Genomic DNA, 20,148 nt, shown 5'->3' with positions numbered 1-20,148 from the left:
TATCTATTCTGGTGACATGTGTCTTGAGTAACAGCACACTGTGCATAAGAGCTAGCAACAAGGCTAGAGAAGCCTGCAGGAAGAGCACCGGTCTTGGCTGGGTTACATGGTGCCTTTAGAGAAAGCTGAGCTCCAAAGATGAGCAACAGGCAAAGAAGCTTGTGCGGAAAGGAGTCCTGGGGGAAGTCCTGGGCTTCTCACAGTCACAGCCAGCACCATACTATTTGTTTTGTTTTTTTGTTTTTTTTTACTTAGTTTTTATTCATAATCATAAACTTAACTTTGTAATCCAGCTAGACTTGGAGAGGAATGAGGAAAATATGGAACCCAAACAAGTTTAGTGAGAGCAGAGATTACAGGGCATTGGGAGCAGATGGGGTTGGGGATGCTCTCCTGAGCTACAGAAGGAATGGTCTGGTGGATAAGAAGCCTGCAAGTCAAAAGAATTAGAGTTGTCCACAGTCGGAAATGGTCATCTTCTTGCTGGTCTTGCCGTTCTTGGACCCGAAACGCTCCGTGGCTTCCACAATGTTCATGCCTTCTTTCACCTTCCTAAAGACCACATGCTTGCCATCCTGCCACTTAGTCTTGGCGGTGCAGATAAAAAACCATTTGTGTTTGGTCCAGCATTTGCCATGGACAAGATGCCAGGACCTGTATGCTTCAGGATGAAGTTCTCATCCTCAAATTTCTCTCCGTAGATGACCTGCCACCAGTGGCGTTATGGCATGTGAAGTCACCACCCTGGCACATGAATCCGGGGATAATTCTGTGAAAGGAGGAACCCTTGTATCCAAATCCTTTCTCTCCAGTGATCAGAGTGCGAAAATTTTCTGCTGTCTTTGGAACTTTGTCTGCAAATAGCTCAAAGGAGATGCGGCCCAGGGGCTCGCCATCGGCTGTGATGTCGAAGAACACGGGGGTGGGGGGGGTGGTTTGACCATGGCTGCAGGAAGAAGCGGCAGGGGACAGCTAAGCACACATGCAGCCAGTTCCCAGCTCCATGAAGTAAATATTGTCAGTATCTCTATTTTAGGATGTAATGCAAAAATTAAAATCCCAGAGGCTGATATTGAGGTTCAAGCTTCGAGCTGAAGATCAGAAAAGCATAGCAGCTGGCTACTAGCTCTTACCTCCACCTCAGGTTGAAAGGGCTGATCCTGTCTCCAAGAGCTTTTCTCCAAGCCTCAGACTGCTGCCTCCCCTCAATGTGGCTGGAGACTAAATCTCAGAAGTTAGGCTCTCATCCTTTATATGTCTCTCGAGGGCTAGGATTAAAGGCCTGAACATTAATTCTCTTTTAGACTGATTCACTCTTGTGTGGGCCAGGGTGGCCTTGAACTCAGAGAGATCCATCTGCCTCTGTCTCAGAGTGCTGGGGTTAAAGGTGTGCACCACCACTACCTAGCTTCTATAGCTAACTAGTGTGGCTGTCTTTTCATCCTGAACCCTTAGGCAAACTTTATTAAATCGTAAATAATATGTCACCACATTAGAAGTATTTATAACATAGGAAAATGTCTATGATAATAGGAAGCCGTCACAAATTCAAGAAACTTGTCCAAATTAGGAGCCATGAGTTAAGAGATCCAGCACTGAAGGAGGTCAATTCCGAATCACCAAGTGAACTACTGCTCTCTGATGTTTGTGGTCCAGGGCTTGGAGTAGAACAAGGTGAAGGTAAGTGATATGGCCAGGGTTGGTTAGAGACCAGTTGTGAAAATTCCTTTTTAAGCAGTGACCATTTGCCCTGTGAACACTTGATAATCAATCTGAGTATAGACCAATGAGGGGTAGCTCAGGTGTAGAGTATTTAGTAGCCTGTGCAAAATCCAGGGTTCAAACTCTGGCACCTAAAGGAAAAAAGAGAATACAGAAAAAATACTAAGTGATTTTGAAGGAGCCAACAACAAAAATCCCTCTCCAATCTGTCTTAGATAAGAAAAACAACACAGCTGAAACAAATATAGCCCATTGGACTGTAAGCAAAGGCAGAAAGTGATACACACACACACACACACACACACACACACACACACACACTAGTGACAGCAATAGCAACTTGAGCTGGTCTATACCCTCTATGCAGTAGTCTTGTGGGCTGCTTTGTCCTGGGTGTACCATATGACTTTGTGTTGTTGTTGCTCTTTTTGTATTTTTGAGACAGGGTCCTTCTCTAAAGCCCAGGTTGGCACTCTCATGATGTAACCCAGACTAGCTTCAAACTCATAGTGATCCTCCTCCCTCAGTTTCTCTCCCATCTCTAGTGAGGGAGCCACCACACCAAGCCTATAATGTCGTCAATGTCCCTCAAAAGTTTCAGTGTTGAAGATTGGGTCCCTGGCCAATGAGGCAGCTGGGAGGTGATGGACATTTTATGAGATAAGGTTTACTTGAAGTTAGGTCATTAGGAACATGCCCTGGGGAATGTATGGGGGCCTGGATCCCTTCCCCTCTCTGAGCTTGTGGACCATTAAGAAACAAGCATCTTTGCTCTATGGCACACTCTGTGTCTTGATGTTCTGCCTCTCTCCAAGACAAAAGCAGGAGTGACTGTTGACTGGAATTTCTGAAGTCATGACCTGAACAATATTTCCTCCTTTTTTTTTTTTTTATTCATTTATTTGTTTGTTTTTGAGGCAGATAGCCTAGACTGGCCTTGAGCTTGAAATCCTCCTGCCTTGGCCTCTATGGTCAAATTTCTAGCACCAGGATTTCAAGTGTATGTCCCCATCCCTAGTGTCTACTTTCTAAGTTATTTATGTCAGTTTCTGTTAGCATATTAGAAGTCTGACAGGATAATAGGCTTCTTAGGAGGTGGAGCAGTCTAACCTCCCTGTGGCCCTGGTAAAGTATACATCAATTCTGAAGACCTTCCAAAGTTACTGGCATCCAAGATCACACATGGGAAACCCTGTTCTTACTTCAGAGATGGTCTGGGGTCCCACACAGACAGTAAAAACATGGCCCCTGCTCCCCAACAATTCTTAGAAGCTCCATTGGATTTGGGGTGGTGGTGGAGCAGTTTCTGCTCTTGCAGAGGACCTGGGTTGGACACAATGGCTGGGTGGTGGTGGTGGATGTCTTTAATCCCAGCACTCATGGTGGCTCACAACTGTCTATAACTCCAGTTTCAGGGAATCTGATGCCCTCTTCTGTCTTCCTCAGGCACCAGGCATGTACCTGGTATACTTTACATACATGCAGACAAAACACTCATACATATAAAAATAAGTATATCTTTAAAAAGACAACAATATATTTACCATATCTTAGAAATGAACACAGAGGGAGATAACCTAATATATAATGCAACAATAATAGCAGATAATGGATTTGAATGTTACTTGTACATTTAACTTTTGTACTTTTCAATTGTTATTATTATTATTATAAACTCACTGAGCCTGAGCTGTGCCACCCATGTGTGTAGTGTTATCCACTGGGGTCTGGGCAGCTTACTAGTGTCCACTTTGTCCTTGTTTGCTTTTTATTGCTGCTGTGATGAAAAGCAACTTAGGGAGGAAATGGTTTACTTGGCTTACCTATCCCAATCATAGTTCATCCCTGAGGGAAGCCAGGAAAGGAACTCAAGGCAGGAATCTGGAGGCAGGAACTGATTGATACAGAGACCGTGGAGAAAGACTACTTACTGGCTTACTCCCCATGGCTTGCTCATCTATCTTCCGTCACAAGTCAGGATGACCCACCCAGGAGTGGCACTGCCAACAGCAGGCTGGGCCCTTCCACATCAATCATTAATCAAGAAAATTCCCCATAGCCTTTCCCACAGGACCATCCAACGTAGACATTTTATCAGTTGAGGTTTCCTCTTCACAGATGACCTTAGTTTGCATCAAATTGACAAAACAAACAAAAAAGCAAACAAAACAAAAAAACTAACCAATACAGATAGGCCAAATAGATGTTTATTTAGGGAGAAATAACTTACAACATAGACAGATGAACACCAGCAGGTTCCTGGTCCCAAGGATGCCTCCGGATGTATTCCTGTCCCCGTGCTACAAGCAAGAGAGCTCTTGGATCCCCTTCCTCAGACCTAGTTCCCCCAGGTAATGTCCGCCCCTGTCCCCACCCCCAATGGGTGTGGTCTGTGCCACAGGTGCTGACAAAGTGAATATCTCACTACATCAGTGCTTATAAAGTTCCTGTTGCTGGAATAACCCGAGTCTGGCTGCTAGCATCTGTGTTGGGCAGTTCACAGTCGCCTGTAACTCTAGCTCCAAGGGGTCAGACACCCTCTTCTGGCCTCTGAGGGTAACCACACAAACATGGCAAACACATGCACACATACAATTAAAAGATTAAATAAATACCAAAAATTAAAACATATCTATTGTGTTGAGAGTGGAGCTTAGTGGTGATGAGCTTTACATTGCTAGAGGTTCCTAGGTTTGATTCTTAGTATCATAAAATACATACATACACAAATACATCTATACATTCAGTTCAGCAATTCCTAGACACCTACCCATCTATCAATACCATTTGGGAAACGTGCTAAGGATACAGCGTGGGACAAATACATGGAAGCTCTGTGGCCATAAGATGGCTCTCCAGTAGGGAAAGTAAACAATAAAAACATGTCAGGTGACTTATTATGTAGTTAATCATTCAGACCACTTCCCTTTGAGGACAGGAGGTACAAACTAGATGTGGCTATCTAGTCATTTTCCTTAGGAAGAAAACTAAGGCTAAGCAAGTCACAGAAAATGGAAAATGTGGTGGCTAGACACATTGGTTTGTTAGTTTGCTTATTTTTTTGTTTTGTTTTTTGGGGTTTTAAGTTTGTTTGTTTGTTTGTTTTTGAGACAGGGTTTCTTTGTGTGGCCTTGGCTATCCTAGATCTAGCTCTGTAGACAAGGCTGGCTTCAAACTCACTGATCAGCCTGCCTGTGCCTCCGAGTTCTAGGGTTAAAGGTGTCTATTATTGCCAGGTTCAGACCTGGATTCTTAATCCAAATTGTCCTACAAATTCCCATGCTGCCTTGGGGCAGCCACCTCAATGTCTCAATGTCTGCCGCTAGTTTTCTCCAGGGTCCCTGTGATCACATAGGAGTTCAAGTTCTGCTTGCAGAGTACACCACCCCAGTGGAGGGCTGATGCAAGGTTCTAGAGACTGGCCCCTCTTCAAGAAAGTAGATGCATGAAAGCAGATGCAAGAAAGTAGCCAGTGATCGCTAGGACAGAGTCCAGTTCTTTGTATATAGAGGGGAACCTCTCCCCTGTGAATGTAGTCCTGGGGCTTCAAGCATAGTTCTTAATGTTGAATGAAGATATTTGACTATGCTTGCACTTTTCAGAAGGAAACTAAGATCAGGACATTTCACATCTTAATTGTCGGGACGGGATCTACCGGACCAGAGAGCTGGGCTGTCATCTCTTCTGCAGCCTTTCAAAGTAGCTTCTCCTAAGAGATGTCACCATTATCCCAGACCTGAAGTTGCATTTTCCTTTCCAAGCTGGGACAGTGAAGGTCATCAATTCTTCCGTGCAAAAATTTCTAACGACTGGGGCAGATGTTTGTGTGTTCCCTTGTTACATCACCCCTTTTCTAAATACAAAAGGCACACAGGTACTGCATTCTGGTCCATCTGCCTTCAAATTCCAAAGGCGCCAGAAGCGCCCCAGAGGAAAAGCTAGAGCAGAAAGGCTGGTTCCCAGCAGGAAGGTACTACATGCAAATGAGCGCAGGACAGGAAGGTGAGACCCCTGGGGTGTCTGTGGGCCTGCTCTCCAGGCTGAGAGCAGACCTGCCGACCCAGCTTCCCTCTGAGGTCCTGATTACTCAACAGGTTATTTTTCTCAGTCATTGGGAAGCGATAATGTGCTCCCCATATGAAATTCATATCATTTGTGTTTGGCCTCCTTTGCCACTTAAGGGTTGCGAGGGGCACCATTTTAAAATTAATTTGCTGGGTGTTCTGTCTATCTGTTAGGAACAGGAGGAAGCAGTCCCGTCCGAGTATTTATCAGACACATGCCGCCCATCTGCCAGAGCTAGGTCGAGGAGGATTTGCAGTTAATCCTTCAGACCCATCTGTAGGGGGTTCAAAATGCTGACCAGGAAGCTAGACAAGATGAGGTTTATTTAATTAGAAAAACGACTCTGGGGGTTACTAGGAATCATTGTGAAGGCGGAAGGGGTGGGGGCCACGTCACTGCTGTGGGGTGGGAGCAGTCCAAAAATGAGGAGCGGGCAGAGATTATTTTGCTTTGGGTTTGCTGTGGTTTGTTTTGGCTTTCAAGTAGTGTGGCCTAGAAGGGGGAGAGTGTTTCCTTCTTGGTTATGTATGAGCCAGAACCAGATGCAGCGTGGGTTGTGTCACAGGAAGCCGAGGTGTGAGAGAGGCAATGCAAGCCGGAGCCAGCAGAGACTGCACTGGGCTTGCAAGACTGAATCCAGACAAAAAGTGGGGAGCCTGCTGAGGCCAGAGCCCAACCAAGCAGGCCTCCGAACCCTTGGCTGTCAGAGCTAACTCGCTTGAGGCTGAAAGCGGTTGGGTCAAACTGTTGCCTAAAAATTCACTCCCAGATTCTTATCACTGCTACTTATTGCCATTTGAGAGTGATTTTTGAGGAAAGGGGAATAACAAAATTACTTTTAAAATTTTCTCCAGTGGGGGGTAATGACACCCACTCAAAACAAAATATCCAGCAATAGTCATTTCCTTTTGTGTATGAAGATATTATTAGAATAATTGGTTTCTGCAGGCCTACCGTTTAGGACACCTGAGCAGGGAAAATCAAATGCCCTCTCCCAGCCTCTTATTGGTAGCCCTGGCACTGTAAATGTTGAAGTTCGCTGAGGTAAATGGTCCCCTGTCTGCCTAAGGCCCTCTGAAACGGTGTCTGTGTTGCTACCCAGATTCCTGGACACTGGTCACCCCGATCACATATTTTAAGGATGTGTCCTTTTAGGGTACAAAAGCTCACTTTAGGGAGTAGGTATTCCCAAAAGCAACTACTTGCTAGTAGGAACCTGACATTTCTTCCACAACGTGCCAACCATTCAGAGGAGCAGGAAGCCCATCCTAATCCCCACCCCACCTCTCCTTCACAACAGAGGACACTGTTTGGAGCTACTCAGGAATTTCCTAGGCATTCTCTCTCCTCCCATTTTGAGAATGCTAACTTAAGGCCAAGCTCTTGATCAAACTCAACAATACAGAGATAGCCAGAGCGGGGCCAGGAGGAAAAGAGCCAAGCAGGTTCCGAGAGAGTGTCCTGACATAACTAGCCCACACTGGTGCATGGCAGCGTTCTGACCTGCTGGACCAATCATCCCCTCCGTGGAAAAGCCGTCAGTTGGTGGAAATTTGAGTTCAGGCAGGGCCCATGTCCACTGAAGCACCAGCTTATCCCACTCCCTACCAGCCAGAGGCTGTGGCGCAGTAAAAACAACAGCAGAAACAAAGCCCAAAGGTCCTTATGGTTGCTGAAAATAAAATAAAATAAAATAAAATGTAGGTTTGTAAAAGGGAAGGGTCTCCCTCGGCATAGGTGCTCTGCTTTTCTTGTTCAGCAAGTGAACTCCGTTTCTCTTCAGGAAGCAAAGTCACATCCCTGAACAAAACCTCTGAGCTTTAATACCTAGTGGCTGATGACTTATCTGACATTTGAAAAAGATTCCAAAATGTCTCCTCAACAACTTCTAAGAAATGTGATACTTAGCAAGATTGGGCATTCATACCTGTAATCTCGGCACCCAGGAGGCTAATGTGAGATGATTGTGAGGCCAAGGCTGATGGCAATCTTGAACATGTGAGGAGAAAGACCACCAACCCAAATCATCATGGCCAAATTAATTAAAGCAAGCATTTAACTAAAACCAGTTTTTTTTTTTTTTTTTTTAAATTTGTGTATATAAGCTGTCTCTCCCTAGAAGTGGGGTTTGAGAAATCAGCACTGGATGTGAGAAAGATAAAATATTTGTAGATCGGGGGTGGGGGTTCCCAAAAAGGATTGGTGGGCAAATAGGCAGGGTTACAAGAACAGAACATAAACATAACAAGTTTGTCATTATCACCTCCTGTTGCAAAGACATGGTTGCAAAATGGTCATAACAAGGTAGTCATAACAACCTTTTGAAACACAGGTAGGGTTGAAAGATGATTATAATAACTTTTTGAAACAAAGACATGATTACCATTCCTGGAACAGGCAGTATAGAACCATTTATAGTTAAGATTACAGGTGGACATAGATAGCCCAATCCTTGAGAAACTGAGGTTTAATCATAAATAGGAATAAACCTAGTTTGTCTTCATTATAAGATGGCTTTCAAGTCTAAGATGGAGGCAGGCTGGTTCATAGACTTATACTACATAGCAAGACTTTGGGGGGAAAACACACAGGCAATTCCCTACTGCAATAAAGATTCTATTAGATGAAACACACACACACACACACACACAGAGTTTGCAGACAGTTTGCTCTGTAAAAAAAAAAAAAAAAAAAAAAAAAAAAAAAAAAAAAAAGTCATAACCTGGGTCTGGAGTGGGCTTCCAGAGGCATCGTGTCCCCAAAGATGGTGACACTTGTACAGGCTGACACATTCATGTGCGCTCCCAAAACACTGTCTTGCCTATTTTTCCACTAGTGTCTTGCAGCAGTTCCCCAAGACTAAAGAAGTAAATTTTCTTTTCTTTCTTTCTTTTTCTTATTTTTTGTTTTATTTGTTTTTGGTTGTTTTGTTTTTTTGTTTTTCAAGACAGGGTTTCTCTGTAGCTTTGGAGCCTGTCCTGGAACAGCCCTGTAGACCAGACTGGCCTCGAACTCACAGAGATTCATCTGCTTCTGCCTCCCAGATTAAAGGTGTGAGCCCCCACACCCTGGCTAATTTTTCTTTTCTTTATGTTTTTCTGTTTATTTGTGACAGAGTCTCATTTTGTAGCCCATGCTGGCCTTGAATTTGTAACCCCCTTGCTCCAGACTCCTGAGTGCTGGATTACAGGTGTATAGCCACACAGCTAACACCATGCACTTGAGAGAGAAATAGACTGTACTCTGCTTCAGCCCTGCAGAAAAAGAACACTTGAGAACCCTGGTATGGACTTCCGGGGCTGAGACCTGACTTTATCTCATGTCCACGCCCATCTCCTGTGTTCTTATTTGCTTCTAAGTAGATTCTTTGTCTCTACTATCTTGCCTTTTAAGTTTTTGCTTGTTTGTTTTTGTTTTTTACTTAGGGAATAACTTATGTTTCCTGCCCAGGGTTATTTTTGAACTTTATTCTTGATAACACTCAACTTTATTTTTATTTACTTATTTAATTTTTATTTATTTATTTTTTAGGTGGGGATTTCACTAGGTAGCCTTGATTAGCCTAGAACTTATACCCCTTTTGCCTCCCGAGTGCTAAAATTAAAGGCATGTGCCACCATACCCACTTTTGTGTTCAAACTTTAAAAACTGACAAAGCCTTCATTCATTATGGAGTACTGGGTAAGGTAAGAGCTCTGGAATCAGGCTGTTGGAGTCGACATTTAGATCTGCAAGTTACTGGCCATGTGTCCGAAAAGCAGAAGGGATAGTGTAATAGGAGTTACTTCACAGTTAATTGTGAAGATTACACATGATCATGTATGGTAAGAACTTAGTTCAGTGACAAGACTAATGTGTATATTATCAAAAGATACTAAAAAAAAAAGCATTCATTCTACAAATATTTCTTTTTGAGATTATATTTACAGCATGTTTTCCATTCCTTTTCTCCTTCCAAACCTTCCTATGTACCCTCCTTGGTCTCTTTCTAATTCATGGCCTCCTTTACCATTAATTGTTTTTACATGCACATGTGTGTATACATTCGTAAATATAAGCTGTTCAGCCAGTAATGTCACAACTATGGATGTTTTCAGGACTGACCAATTGGTGTGCTCTTCCCTGGACAAGACAGTTTCCCCGGCTTTCAGTGTTCCTTAGTTGCCTGCGCAGTTCTTTGTGTAGTTCTTTGTGCCCACCCCTCCCCACCCCCTACCCTGCACCCCTGCTTTGGCATGTCTATTGTTCTTTTTCAGCCAGTGTTTGGGCAGTCACGTTGCCGAGACTTTATGGGTGTAGCTTCTGGTATTCATAGGAGACACAATCTCACAGCAAACTTTCTGTTTGCTCTTACAGTCTTTCCACCTCCTCTTCTAGAATGTTCCCTGGGCCTTATTTAGGTGTGGGGGTGTCTCATATGTGTAGCCTTTGGGAATGGGCTCCACAACTCTGCACTTTGGTTATGAGTTTCTGAAGCTGTCTCCATCTGTTGCAAAGAGGAGTTTCCATTAAAACAGAATATACTTACCTGTCGGAATAAGGGCAAATATTTAGAATGTACTGGGGGAATTAATTGTGTTGCTTTAGGAAAGTGGCAGTTGTAGGTTCTTCTCCAAGATCCATGACTTCTCCAAAGATCCATGAATTCTCTAGCCTTGGTAGTTGGCTAGATTTCCAGTAAATAAAGTGTGATCTCCATCTTACTGAGCAGGCCATAAATATATCTTAAGGACGTGCTAGTATCATCATAGTTGAGATTAATTTCAACCAAGTAATAGACCAGGTGCTCTGTTCTACGGAGGCTCACAGTCACCAGTAAAACCTGTCATCATTAGCAAAACACATTAAAGTTCATTTGCAGCATTTAATAACTATCTCTTTGCCACTGACCTGTCATTCCTTTGCCAACAACAACCAACCAATACAGTGTAAACTTGCATTCAGTGTTATTTAATGAAGGTACCATTCTCAGCATTTAGAATGTATGAATTGGTATAACCCCTATAGTATCTCTTCAAGAGTGAGGAAATTGAGATTCGGGGAGGGAAAGTAACGTGTCTAAGGTCACACAGGTTTCAATACAGCAATATGTGGCAGTCTAGCTCATGCTGTAGGCTGAATCATACCAGATATGAATAATTCTGGATTAGGATTTGGAGTTAGAAGGTATCTCCCATTCCTTCAGCCCTGCTTGCCTCAAGGAAAGTGTGGCAGACTCATGCCAAGTCGAACTCTGACCTGGGAGTTTGCTCCCAGCCTGGACAGTATAGTGAGTTTTGAGTCAGCCTGGATTATTCAGTTATCTAAAGTAAGTGAACAGGGACTGGGATGTAACTCAACTGGTGCAGGGACTACTTAGCTTGGGTTCTAGCTCCTGTACTGAGTATGCTGGCAAGCACCCAGAATCCCAGCACCCAGGAGGTGGAAAGAGGAGCCCAAGGCCTGCTTATTTATGTGTATGTGTGTCCTTGCATGTATGTGTATAATACTCATGCAGCACCATTGGAGGCCAGAAGAGGACGCCAGAAACCCTGGAGCTGGAGTTTTAAGCAGGTATAAGCCTTCCAGTATGGGTGCTGAGAACCAAATCTGGGTCCTCTTCATGAGCAGCTTGTGCTCTTAACCACAGAGCCATTACTCCTGCCCCGTATCTCTTTCTACCTTGGAGACCTGCTCCAGCCTTCCAGCAAGTGTAGAGCAAAAGACACACAGTGCACAGATGACCCCTACAGTGTTGGACTGAATCCCTAAGGAGATCAGGGCAGGCTTCCCGGAGTCCTGAAGAAGTGCTTGCTCAGGGATGCTGGGCACCAGAGGATGAGCAACCAAGGTGTGAAAGCTGGGAAAGTCAGAAAGTGACCAACAGCCTGGAGGATGTGAGATGAAGCTACAGTAGTTGGCATGACCAGGAGCAAGGAAAACTACTGCTTTTGAAAAGGATGGGTATGATGGTAGCTTGGACTAGGCTGTGATCTCCAAAGAGAGAAGTAGATTTATTAGATGGGTAGGCAGGAGGTAAAATGCAATAGGACCCCTTCTTGGACTCCATCAAATCTTTGCTCAGATTTTTTTTTTTTTTTTTCTCAAAAGGTGATCAAAACTGTACCTCCAGGCTTAGGATAGAGTCTACTAGTAGTAGAGAGATTAGCAAGCCCTGAGTTCAACCCTGGCATCACTGCAATAAGTAAGTCAAGAATTGTGTCTTGTTTTGTCTGCTGGGGAGGCATGTGCCCAGGTCTTTTCTCTTTGCTTTTCTCTCCCAGAATATGTAATGCTTGGTAACATTTCATTATTTTACTTATCTGTTATTTTTCTCTCTCTCTCTCTCTCTAGACAGAGTTTCTCTGTGTAGCTCTGGCTGTCCTAGAACTCACTCTGTAGATCAGGCTGTCCTCAAACTCAGACATCTGCTTGCCCCTGCCTCCTGAGCACTAGAATTAAAGGTGTGTACCACCACTGCCCAGTGATGCCCTTGTCTTGTTCCCCCTTTGGCAATGTAAGCAACTTCAGGGCAAGGAGCTTGTTCTGCAAAGGGCGGATGTTAACAATATGTGGTGAGCACTGGGTGAATGCTGTGGTTCTTCTGGACAGATTGTTTATAGACTTTCAGCTTTGTCTCTAGACTTAGAAGCCGTACTTGAATTTCAAAACTATTGCAAAGATGAACTAAAACAACTCAGCTAACAATCTCCCCTGGTTTCTATGCTACCCTCATTGGGAGTGTTCCTTTAGCCCGGTAGATCCCTCTTCATCATGTGATGCTTTAATTTCCTTGAGAAGGGCTACTGTCTCACGAAACTGTGCAGTTTCTCCTTCACCAGTGTTTTGTTTTGTGCTGACAGCCTCCCTCTACTCTGCCTAACAAGCCCGGCATGGCAGGGTTTTCACAATGCTGCCTCGTGGCCCTCACATCTGTGATGAAAACAAACAGCTCTCAGTTTGATTGCTACACTGAATATGGCTCCAGAGACACTTACTGGAGACTTCTGCTATGAATGGACAGTGATTTAGAGCTTGCCAGGGGAAAGTTAAACCCTGTCTTCAAGGGCCTAGGGATATAGCTCAGTGGTAGAGCTAACATGCTTAGCCATTTCTCCCTTTAATGGACCCATTTAAAATTACTTATCATAAGTCAACCTGAAACACTTTCTGGAATATGTGAGATATAGTCTGAGTCGGCAAATACGATCAGTTCTTCTCGTGTTGACTCCCACTTCCTAGATAGGAATTGTGTTCCAGACCCTGAGTTTGGTCCTCTGTTGTTTTTTGTTTTGTTTCGACCTTTTATGCTATCAACAACTGTAGCTCTCGGTCCAAGCAGCAGCCTATGCTGCAAGAGCCAGAGCCTGAGAGAATTCTGTTCCTTCAGGCACTGACTCTTTCAAAGCTACTAAGGAAACTTATTTAAATCTCTGTCCCTCTAAAGAACTCAAGATTCAAAGGTTGAGGTAGAATCCTGCTTCCCAGAGAGGCTGAAGAGCAAGCAGTTCACCTCCTTCTGTCTCCAAAGAAGTCCTGGCGTGCAGTCTCTCCCTCCTTATAAACCTTCTCCACCTGGCTCCTCCCTACAACTTCCTGTCAGCTAGTTGCTGACCCAGCCTCCTGATATCAGGTGAATATTATTTAATCAAAAGCCTCTTTTCATCATTAAACAAGTATTCCAGAGCATAATACAACAGTCCTCAGCATTATAAAAAATAAAAAAGGAAAGAAGGAAGATTTATTTTCCATTCTCCTATATAATCCATGTCTTTTCAATTAAGTCAACGTACAACAGAGCAACATATTTAATATGGCATTATCTCAGCCACATTCACCTTCCCACAAAGATATGGTTTAGCCATGAGCATGGGGACCTCATGGTGCAGAAGAGTGAGTGTGACCAGTGGAATGTATTGTTTCTCAGTATACTATATTCAAAAAGACACATTGGAAAGCCAGGGCAGCTCAAAATGCCTGTAATCCCAGCACTGGAAGCTGAGACAGGAGGATCACTGTGTTTGAGGCTAGATGAAGAGTGAGATTCTGTTTAATAAAGAAGAAAGGAAGGAAGAGAGAGACAGAGAGAGAGAGAGAGAGAGAGAGAGAGAGAGAGAGAGAGAGAGACAACAGCCAAAGGAACCACATTGTGAATTTCTCCTGGAAATCAGTGCTTTTAGTAGTGCAGTGTGTGGTAGATGGGCATCATGAATCCCAACATCCTTTCCTGCTTGCCTTAGTCACCCAGAGACTTACAGTGCAAACTGATTCCCAGTGACTCTAATTAGTCCCTCTTAAAGGGTTCCTGGAAGCCTAGCTTCCTCAGATGGACTCTGCTGTTTCTACCTTTAGTGGACCCATTAAATATTATCTCTTAACGAGTCGATCTGAAGCCCTTTCCGGAAGATGTGAAAAATAGTCTGACATGTGACCGCTTACTGTGTCAGCTCACATTTCCTGGAGAGGAATTTTGAACCTTTGGAAGTTGTACTAATAAGTGAAAATGGGCGTTCGTTCACTTGCTGGGGAGAAACGTGCTGACCTCTTCATGTCTCCACAGCAGCCCATGTTTTCCCCACGAGTTCTAATTGGTTTTAATAACAAAAACCCAGAGTCAGGTAATAGGGGGTGAAAGCTGAGAGATCAGAGAAGCAAAGCAGCCAGACACCAGAACTTGCCTCTATGAAATCTTCAGACTGAAGAGAGGCCGAGCTCCGTTCTCCTCCCACCTTAGATTCTCCCCACCCCCCCTGTCTGTCTGTACAGACCTCCAGACCTCTAAGGTTAACTAGTGGCAAGCCCCACCCTCTGATCTTCAGGCAAGCTTTATTTGTACAAACAAGGTATCACCACACCACGGGATTTTGTGCTCAGAGCCGATGGGATGCAAAGTCAGGACAAGCCACCAACTTCCAAGATTACACAGCTCAAGACAGACTATGGAGTGGAACAGAAGCCCCTCATTTTCCTGGCCACAAAAGCTCAGAAAGTAAGGCTCCAGGCTTTGGATCTGGCTGATCCTTCTGAAAACCATCTTCAGTCCTTACTAATTCTGCCTCATTGGACTCAACGCTCAGAAATGGATAGAGTGATGAGGCTCTGGGCTGATGGCCTTGTCATGTGGGTCAATATGGCTTCCTTACCTGGATGGCTGCTCCAAGCTTCCCTCCACACTCCTCTGAAAAAATATGAAAAAGAACCCTGCCTCCTCAAGTTAAAGGTAAAAACCCTCCACAGTTGAGAGGACAGCAGGGGACTTCCCCTTCCCCCCTCCCCCCAGGCTTCCCTGATCCTAGGGAAGACCGCAGCTGCTATAACCATGCTCTTGGTGACTAGAGCTAGCCATTCTATTGTTAGTAACTGTTTTTCTTTTGTTTGTTTTAAATCAAAAGCTCACTCTGTAGCCCAGGCTGGCCCAGACCTTACAACCCAATTGCCTCAGCTCTCCAGGTCTAGAATACAGATACCTGCCACCACACTCAGCCCCTTCGAGGTTGTTTATCACCCACTCCCAAAGGTTTCCTGTGTCCTTCATGAGCCACACAAGCCAAGCACTGGTGGAAACACCGTGCTAGAGTCCTGACCCTTTTCTCTCAAGACCCGCCCACCTCCCTACTTAGCTTGAATTTTTTTTTCTGATGGGTTTTAAATCTTAAGCTCCAGCCCATCCCTCCCCGCTTCGTTTCCTGTGTGGCATCACGGCCAACCTTCCACACCATACTTCAGCTATTAAGTTGTTGGCAACATTACTCAGTGGGCTTTGATTTGGATCAGTTAGAGCTAATAGCAATTTTCAGGAAAATATTAACCAAACACACACAAAATTCACTCGTGTGGCTCCACCCTCCCCTTCAGCAGGATTAATCAAGTTAGCTATTTACTCTTTCATCCACTCTGGTGTTTTCCCACCTTCCATTCCAAACAAGAAAATGACACTAAATTCATTCAGGACAAATTTATATTATTATCTGAGGCATTTTAAACAATGCTTAATTTAATTTTCTTGTTTGGAGTGAGCTATTGAAGAACAGAACTGCATCAGAACGCATAAATGGGACCCGTGCATCTGTCAGTCGCCCTACCGACCATATTCTCTGGTGACTTGAGAGTCCCCAGTGCTCTGTTTAGCTTTGATTGCAATTCAAATGTGCCGGCTCCTTTCTGACCTCGGTTAAGGAAGAGTCAGCTCCTGAGAACAAATCAACCCCCAGACGGCCACCGAGACATCTTCACCTTCAGAACACGAACATGGTACTTGTCCTTTCATACTATTAGACTTCTGGTTCACTAAAAAGAACAAATCACTTATATTGACTGTTCATGTTCTCTTGGCTTAACCAGCAGTTAGCTGGTGTTCTGTCTGCTTGGACAGAGAGAAATAACCCTTTACGGAGCATTAACATGTCAGGCATTAAAAAACTGCATGTTTCCCCTGCACCTTGTCTGGGCAGCACCATAGAGCCAACCCTGTGGGCAAAGGTGTGGGTGAAGCCAGCCCCAAAGTTATAGTAGGTACGGGAGAGCTGTCCCCATTACTCATCTGTCTTATGGCAGCATGGGTGGGGGACAGATCCCCTCCCGCCTTGATGCCCACTAATGCCTGAGGCAGATGGGAGAGCTGGCCCTGAGGTCATAAGAGCAGACCTGCCCCTCATCAGCTGCAGCACTCAGGAGAGTGACCCCTACACCTCGCCCGGACAGCACAGTAGAGCTGGCCCTGAGGTGTAGGTGTGGGAGATCTACCCCAGAAGACATGAAAGCAGAACTGGCCCCGCCCCTCGCTCAAGCCAGGGCAATCAATCCTGGAAAGCCCACCCTGGTGGCGAAGACAGGGCATCCCTGGTAGGCTGATCAACCTTGCAACTACCCATTGTGTTCTGCTGAGGTACTGGGGTGGGGGTGGGGGTAGGTTTGGTCCTGTGGACCCAGGGCTGCAGGATTTCCATGACAACGGGGCACGGACAGGGTGTCTGGAGAGAGTCCTACTGAAAGTTCAGCATTGATGGTGTAGCAGAGATCAGGGGCCTTGAACCAGACCAGTGACTTTTTGATGAACACCTGTGGGTAAAAATGTTTGGGTACTACAGTTTCCATGATGAGATGTTCCTTTTCTTCCTTCCCCCCATTTTTTCTCTTAAATTTTATTTTGTTTTATTCTGGTGGGGGCATGGGTGGGATCGGGAGGCATGAAAGACACAAAGAATAAATAAAAAGAAAGTTCAAAAACCACATGTTTCATTTTTAATCCCTTCAAAAACCCTGACACTTGCTCAACTATGTTCATAGCAGCTTCAGTGAGGAATAGATAAAGAAAATGTGGTACATTTACACAATAGAGTATTACTCAGCTGTTAAAAACAAGGACATTAAGAAATCTGAAGGCAAATGAATGGAATAGAAAACAAACAACATCCTGAGTGAGGTAACCCAGACCCAGAAAGATAAACATGTTATGAACTCACTACTCACTCAGTGGATATTAGCTGTAAAATAAAGGATAACTATGCTACAATGCACAGACCAGAGAGACTGGGCAATGAGGAGAGTTCATGGGAGACACCCAAATCTCCCTGGGAAGGGGAAATAGAAGATAGTTCATGAGTGGACTGAGGGTGGGTGGGGATGGGAACATGAGCAATCAGGTTGTTGGGGGGCAGAGAGTGTTGAAGGGGACTGTTGGGAGAGCATTTCAGGTCGGGTGGAAGCTTGGCTCAGGGAGTCTGTGGAGAGGACCCCGAGTTAGACTCTTAGCAATAGTGGATAAATACCCTGAACTGGCCATCTCCTGTGACCACATTGGTGCCTGGTGCAATCGTCTTCAGAGAGGCATCATTCAGCACCTGATGGAGGCAGATGCAGAGACCTACAACCAAACATTAGGGGGAGTTTGGGAATCCTGTGGAGGAGGCAGAGAAAGGATTGTAGGAGCAAGAGGGTCAAGGAAGCCATAGGAAGCCTCACATAGTCAACTAACATAGTCACATAGTCAACTGGGAGCCTGCATGAGACTGACCTAGGCACTCTGCATATACGTGATGGTTGTATAGCTTGGTCCTCCTATGGGACCCCTAACAGCAGGAACAGGGGCTGTCTCCAACTCTTTTACTGGCTTTTGGAACCCTAATCCTCATATTGGGCTGCCTTGCCCAGCCTTAACACATAGGAAGGTGCTTAGTCTTACTGCAACTTGATACACCATGTTTTGTTGATACTTGTAGGAGATGTGGTCCTTTCATGGATGGAAATGGGAGAAGAGGGGATGGGAGAGGGACTGGGAGGAGAAGATGGGGGGCACTGAGGCAGGGTTATAAAATAAATAATGAAAAAACAATCCCACAGGTATCTTTTTTTTGTCATATATAGCTGATGCTCACAGACACAAACTAAATTAAAAAAAAATCAAATCCTGTGGGTAAATGGCTAATATCCTTATTTAATATCCAAGGGCCAAGAGAAACAGAGAAATGTAATTTGGTCAGGGCCTTATGGCCAGTGTGGTCATACGCTCATATGACCAGAGGTCAGTGTGGCTCAGAATGCTGCTGACACGGGGTAAAGTCAAACCACTGTGACCCATTACTTAAGCCTGAAGTTATGAACAATGACCTCCCACGATCCATGAGGTTCCTGGCTGGGCATGGCCACTTTTTTGAAGAATAGATCCAGAGATTTCTTTAATTTTAGAGGCTTCTTCTTAAAAAATAAATAATAACAACAACAACAACACTCTGGGCTCTGCCTGATGACCAGTGACTGCTCTGAGGCTCCTTGTTTGTTTGTTTGTTTTGTTTTTGTTTTTTGAGACTGGATTTCTCTATCCTGGAACTACCTCTGTAGAACAGGCTGGCCTGGAACTCACAGAGATCCACTTACCTCTGCCTCCCGAGTACTAGGATTAAAGACTTGTGCCACCACTGCCCAGCATGCTCTGGGGTTCTTTCATGTGTTCATTCTGTACTTGGACTTGGCCAGACTCTTGAGCACCAACCACTGGCATACATTGAAGAAGACTCATTCTGTTCTCCTCCAGTCTCTGCTGGGCTGTCATCCATTGGAAGGGCTGGAGATGGCAGCTTTCCTGCCTGGCTGGAAAATAAAAGCAGCATATCCTTTGGCTCCTAAGAGTAAAGTCTCAGGCAGCTTAGTTTATAGTATGATAAAATACATTTCCCCTCCTCTCAAGTTCCAGGCCCCTGGCTGGAATAAGCTCACCAGGGTAAAGGCATACACAACAGGACAGGGAGAATAGGAAATACTAGTGTGAGATCCAGCAAGCTGGCCTTCTTTCATTTCAACTCCACTTCAAGCAGAATGCTTTCGTTACCTTACAAGTCTAGTTTTTCAGTCAGCTCAGCAGCTACAAGCGAATCTTACCATCTTCAGCACCACAGCCCTCCAGTCAACACCCTGCCCCCCACCTTCCCACCCCATCAGCTTCCACTGAACATGAGCTCAGGAATGCCAAACTGTGCACTAGCCAGGAATGTGGCAAAAGGTTCTGATTTGATGGTTAGTGGTAAACTCAAAGTTTTGATAAGAACATTACAAGTCAAATACAACATAGATTCAGTCAGCTGGGCTCTGGTTCTATACTTCTGCCTGAACTGTGATTATTAGGAAAGAGTGTTCATTCTAAAGTAAATGCCAATCATTAACGAGATTACAATTAGCCTGGAGTGGTGGCTCATGCCTGTAGCCCCAACATTCAGGAGGCTGAGACAAGATGATTACTATGAGCTTAAGGCCAGTCTTGGCTACGTAGTGAGTTCTAAGTCATTGCTGTGAAACCATGTCTAAAACAATGTCACTTGCTTATGTTAACTACCTGTGTTTGTTTCACTCTTTGTTTTTCCCAGACCGGGTTTCTCAGTGTAGCTTTGTTTTTGTTTTTTTGAGACAGGGTTTCTCTGTCCTGGAACTCATTCTGTAGACCAGGCTGGCCTCGAACTCACAGAGATCCACTTGCCTCTACCTCCTGAGTGCAGGGATTAAAAGCGTGCACCACCAATGCCCGACCCTTCCTTTTTTTCCTCTCTCTCTCTCTCTCTCTCTCTCTCTCTCTCTCTCTTGGGTCTGTGTTTGTTTCATTTAAACGCCACCACCTGTATCTAGATTGGAAGACACACAGAAAGCTCACATGTTACCATGTCACCAGTTAATGGCCAGCACAGTTTTATACATTCCCTCACCTACTTCTTGTCATATTATTATGAAGCAAATTTTAAGTATCATCTCAATGAGTGTATTTAAACATAATGCATTCGTGTAACATCTAAAATTGGGTCAAGTGTAATAGCACACTTCTTTAATAGCAGCACTTGGGAAGTGGAGGCAGGGTCATCCTCAGCTACATAGCAAGTTTTGAGGCCAGCCTGGGCTACA

At 44.6% G+C, this 20,148-nt stretch overlaps 1 pseudogene; it reads right to left on the bottom strand.

Moving 5' to 3' along the window:
- Window positions 1–363: 363 nt before the first annotated feature.
- LOC127216440 (peptidyl-prolyl cis-trans isomerase A-like) lies at window positions 364–2,261 on the bottom strand (annotated as a pseudogene).
- Between the last annotated feature and the right edge of the window lie 17,887 nt (window positions 2,262–20,148).

The sequence above is a fragment of the Phodopus roborovskii genome, unplaced genomic scaffold (assembly GCF_943737965.1).
Source record: "Phodopus roborovskii unplaced genomic scaffold, PHOROB, whole genome shotgun sequence".
Classification (NCBI taxonomy): domain Eukaryota; kingdom Metazoa; phylum Chordata; class Mammalia; order Rodentia; family Cricetidae; genus Phodopus; species Phodopus roborovskii.
The sequence above is the reverse complement of the archived record's forward strand: the minus strand, read 5'-3'. Positions and strand labels throughout refer to the sequence as shown.